The sequence below is a fragment of the Schistocerca gregaria genome, unplaced genomic scaffold, assembly GCF_023897955.1.
Source record: "Schistocerca gregaria isolate iqSchGreg1 unplaced genomic scaffold, iqSchGreg1.2 ptg001061l, whole genome shotgun sequence".
NCBI classification, from domain to species: domain Eukaryota; kingdom Metazoa; phylum Arthropoda; class Insecta; order Orthoptera; family Acrididae; genus Schistocerca; species Schistocerca gregaria.
The window spans coordinates 47,501-52,500 of NW_026062406.1; the positions used below are offsets into that span (position 1 = coordinate 47,501).

Genomic DNA, 5,000 nt, shown 5'->3' on the forward strand with positions numbered 1-5,000 from the left:
AATTAAGCCGCAGGCTCCACTCCTGGTGGTGCCCTTCCGTCAATTCCTTTAAGTTTCAGCTTTGCAACCATACTTCCCCCGGAACCCAAAAGCTTTGGTTTCCCGGAGGCTGCCCGCCGAGTCATCGGAGGAACTGCGGCGGATCGCTGGCTGGCATCGTTTATGGTTAGAACTAGGGCGGTATCTGATCGCCTTCGAACCTCTAACTTTCGTTCTTGATTAATGAAAACATACTTGGCAAATGCTTTCGCTTCTGTTCGTCTTGCGACGATCCAAGAATTTCACCTCTAACGTCGCAATACGAATGCCCCCGCCTGTCCCTATTAATCATTACCTCGGGTTCCGAAAACCAACAAAATAGAACCGAGGTCCTATTCCATTATTCCATGCACACAGTATTCAGGCGGGCTTGCCTGCTTTAAGCACTCTAATTTGTTCAAAGTAAACGTGCCGGCCCACCGAGACACTCAACTAAGAGCACCCTGGTAGGATTTCAACGGGGTCCGCCTCGGGACGCGCAAGCACGCCTTCGGCTCGCCCCACCGGCAGGACGTCCCACGATACATGCCAGTTAAACACCGACGGGCGGTGAACCAACAGCGTGGGACACAAATCCAACTACGAGCTTTTTAACCGCAACAACTTTAATATACGCTATTGGAGCTGGAATTACCGCGGCTGCTGGCACCAGACTTGCCCTCCAATAGATACTCGTTAAAGGATTTAAAGTGTACTCATTCCGATTACGGGGCCTCGGATGAGTCCCGTATCGTTATTTTTCGTCACTACCTCCCCGTGCCGGGAGTGGGTAATTTGCGCGCCTGCTGCCTTCCTTGGATGTGGTAGCCGTTTCTCAGGCTCCCTCTCCGGAATCGAACCCTGATTCCCCGTTACCCGTTACAACCATGGTAGGCGCAGAACCTACCATCGACAGTTGATAAGGCAGACATTTGAAAGATGCGTCGCCGGTACGAGGACCGTGCGATCAGCCCAAAGTTATTCAGAGTCACCAAGGCAAACGGACCAGACGAGCCAATCCGATTGGTTTTGATCTAATAAAAGCGTCCCTTCCATCTCTGGTCGGGACTCTGTTTGCATGTATTAGCTCTAGAATTACCACAGTTATCCAAGTAACGTGGGTACGATCTAAGGAACCATAACTGATTTAATGAGCCATTCGCGGTTTCACCTTAATGCGGCTTGTACTGAGACATGCATGGCTTAATCTTTGAGACAAGCATATGACTACTGGCAGGATCAACCAGGGAGCTGCGTCAACGAGAGCTGAGCAGCCGGCCGCCCGGGAGTGTGTCCCGAGGGCCCGCGCGAACACGCAAGCGTCCGCTCAATTATTCTGCAAACAGGAGGAGGCTGAGCTCCCCTGCACGATACACCTCGAAACCCTCTCAGGTCCCGGCGGCGCGCAGCGCCGTCCTAAGTACTTGGTCGGGTTCGAGAGAGGCGCAATCGCCCGGAGATAGGCGAGTAGACGCTTTCAGTGCGAACACCCGTGCTCCCAACTGAGCTTGCCGCTGCCGACAGAGGCCCGGGAGCGTGCTGTCGTGGCATTGCCGGCGGGAAACAACACGCGCCACCTACGGTGACCGGCAGCTCCAACGCCAGCGCCACAGAAGGGCAAAGCCCCACTTGGGTGCAGAAGCGAACTCTCCCAGCACAGCGCACGCGCCAACACGTCCGCAGAGCTGCGATACAAACCACCTGCGAGAACCGCTGGGGGCGACCGAGCAGCAGACGGCGTCGCGACGCCGAGTGCCGGGCGGCGGCGCATCCTCAACGCACACAGTCCGCAATCGGACCAGCACACTGCAGATGTCCACCGCGCTTCGCACCGGGCTCGGCAGAACCCACTTTGGCCGCCTGGCGCCGCGCGCAGGGTGCGCCGGCGCATAGCTGGGACGCCAGCCGGGCCCGTCGGCCGGCGCTCCTGCCACTGGGCGCCCCCCACCAGCCGGCTGTAGTGCGTGCGCTCACGCAGCGCGCGGCCAGCACGCCGGGCGGCCCCCCCTCACCGGCCGGGGACTGTCCCGCCAAGCCACAGCCTCGTATCGCTTCATACCCACATGGCCAACTCAGGTTCGGGGGCATGGCGGGTACCGCCGAAACAACCGGTTCACAGATGTACCGATCGTCGCTATCACCGATGCACCTGCAGCGCGAACAACCGCTCAACAACTGATTTCCAGTTCATTTGCGGATCTTTGGCAGCAAACGTATACGTCAATCTACATTTGCGAAATCTACGATTCTGGCATGCCTGCATGTTATGTGTCACGACACGCTACATCAGCCCACATACACACTGCGGCATGTACACGAGAGAACACGTGGAAGATGGTCCGCGCACGTGTGCAATGTCCCTTGCGCGGTCGACTGTCAACCGGCCTCTGTAGCATGTCGCAGATGTGGAACGCGGTCCACCGTGCTATCATGTTGTGTGGGGCAATACGATTAAATAGGAAAACCCTCGTCGCTACATCAACAGACGGCTCACGCTGATTCCCGGCAGAGGGAGGAGGGGGGGGGGGGGCCAACATGCAATACTTTCGTCCGTACCTACTTACCACATGTCTGTACGGCGTACAACAGTGCAATCTCGCTGTAATGGGGAGACGAGACAAGTAGCATCGTGCACAACATATGGCCCTTATGATTCGCCATTGTAGGGCGCAGCCGGTGTACGGTCAAGCATGTGCCACATTATGTCACTCAGTACGTAACGACGGATGATCAGTGTGGGTTACGCGTACATCAGCGGACAGTCCACACAGGCCGTACCACAACGTACACTGACTGCATCGACAACCGAATGCAACTGAACAGCTGCAAGGCTCATTTCACAAACAAACGCCTGACCGACCAGCTTGGAAGGGCAGGAGGGGAGGGCGATATTCGTTCTGTAGCGGTACACCCTTCCAGTGGTTAGCGGGACTGTGTAGAAAGTACGCAACACTCGAAAGACCTTTATGTGAGGGTACGCACCATGGCATCAAGAAATACACATGACACCAGAGGATCCAAGCAGTGAACTATGTTCAGAGGGTTGCTGTTAGGCAAAGCTACATTCCTGTGACGTTACATGTGACAGTTAAGGTGCAGTGTAAGTTAGGTTAAGGTGCAGTGTAAGTTAGGTTAAGGTGCAGTGTAAGTTAGGTTAAGGTGCAGTGTAAGTTAGGTTAAGGTGCAGTGTAAGTTAGGTTAAGGTGCAGTGTAAGTTAGGTTAAGGTGCAGTGTAAGTTAGGTTAAGGTGCAGTGTAAGTTAGGTTAAGGTGCAGTGTAAGTTAGGTTAAGGTGCAGTGTAAGTTAGGTTAAGGTGCAGTGTAACTTAGGTTAAGGTGCAGTGTAACTTAGGTTAAGGTGCAGTGTAACTTAGGTTAAGGTGCAGTGTAACTTAGGTTAAGGTGCAGTGTAACTTAGGTTAAGGTGCAGTGTAACTTAGGTTAAGGTGCAGTGTAACTTAGGTTAAGGTGCAGTGTAACTTAGGTTAAGGTGCAGTGTAACTTAGGTTAAGGTGCAGTGTAACTTAGGTTAAGGTGCAGTGTAACTTAGGTTAAGGTGCAGTGTAACTTAGGTTAAGGTGCAGTGTAAGTTAGGTTAAGGTGCAGTGTAAGTTAGGTTAAGGTGCAGCGTAACTTAGGTTAAGGTGCAGCGTAACTTAGGTTAAGGTGCAGCGTAACTTAGGTTAAGGTGCAGCGTAACTTAGGTTAAGGTGCAGCGTAACTTAGGTTAAGGTGCAGCGTAACTTAGGTTAAGGTGCAGCGTAACTTAGGTTAAGGTGCAGCGTGGGTTAGGTTAGGGGCCAACGTGGGTTAGGTTAGGGGCCAACGTGGGTTAGGTTAGGGGCCAACGTGGGTTAGGTTAGGGGCCAACGTGGGTTAGGTTAGGGGCCAACGTGGGTTAGGTTAGGGGCCAACGTGGGTTAGGTTAGGGGCCAACGTGGGTTAGGTTAGGGGCCAACGTGGGTTAGGTTAGGGGCCAACGTGGGTTAGGTTAGGGGCCAACGTGGGTTAGGTTAGGGGCCAACGTGGGTTAGGTTAGGGGCCAACGTGGGTTAGGTTAGGGGCCAACGTGGGTTAGGTTAGGGGCCAACGTGGGTTAGGTTAGGGGCCAACGTGGGTTAGGTTAAGGGCCAACGTGGGTTAGGTTAAGGGCCAACGTGGGTTAGGTTAAGGGCCAACGTGGGTTAGGTTAAGGGCCAACGTGGGTTAGGTTAAGGGCCAACGTGGGTTAGGTTAAGGGCCAACGTGGGTTAGGTTAAGGGCCAACGTGGGTTAGGTTAAGGGCCAACGTGGGTTAGGTTAAGGGCCAACGTGGGTTAGGTTAAGGGCCAACGTGGGTTAGGTTAAGGGCCAACGTGGGTTAGGTTAAGGGCCAACGTGGGTTAGGTTAAGGGCCAACGTGGGTTAGGTTAAGGGCCAACGTGGGTTAGGTTAAGGGCCAACGTGGGTTAGGTTAAGGGCCAACGTGGGTTAGGTTGCCAGAGATGTGTCAAATCAGGATGTACGTTTGGCTGGTGTCAGGTGGTGGGTTGGTTCGATGCCTTTATAAGGGGTGTGGCCAAAGGGTATTTTATTACTTGTACCTTTTGTGTTGTGGCGTGGCGTTGCGTCCTGTGTTGATACTGGGTGGACCACTGTGGGTGTTGCTGGCTGATTTGAGCTGCGTTGTTTGCGGGTGATGTGAGACATTCTGTCTTATTAGTGGACGTGACGTTCCTCTTGTCGTTGTTTGGATAGTGTCCTGTGGCAGCGAGGATAAAATGGATGTTGTTGAACGATAGTGCTTTGGTGCTTTCGCTTTGTTACACACAGAGTGGACTGTGAGATAGGGTGACTGGGTCGAGTGCGGTTCACACTGTCCTCCCCAGTTTACAGTATGTATCATCTATGTATGTGGTCCTGCATCATTTACTAAGGAGGGACGTCAGACGACTGAAATATTAGTTATGTACTGATGTAAAGCAGAATGCTTACCTTCCACCA

General features: G+C 53.4%; 1 non-coding gene across 1 annotated transcript in view; it reads right to left on the reverse strand.

Annotated features, from left to right (window-relative positions):
- The window catches only part of LOC126327830 (small subunit ribosomal RNA), a 1,893-nt gene extending 625 nt beyond the window's left edge, over window positions 1-1,268 (reverse strand). Inside the window, exon 1 of the ribosomal RNA XR_007561510.1 lies at window positions 1-1,268. This exon is cut by the window's left edge and continues 625 nt beyond it. This is a non-coding gene — a ribosomal RNA (small subunit ribosomal RNA).
- Window positions 1,269-5,000: the final 3,732 nt, after the last annotated feature.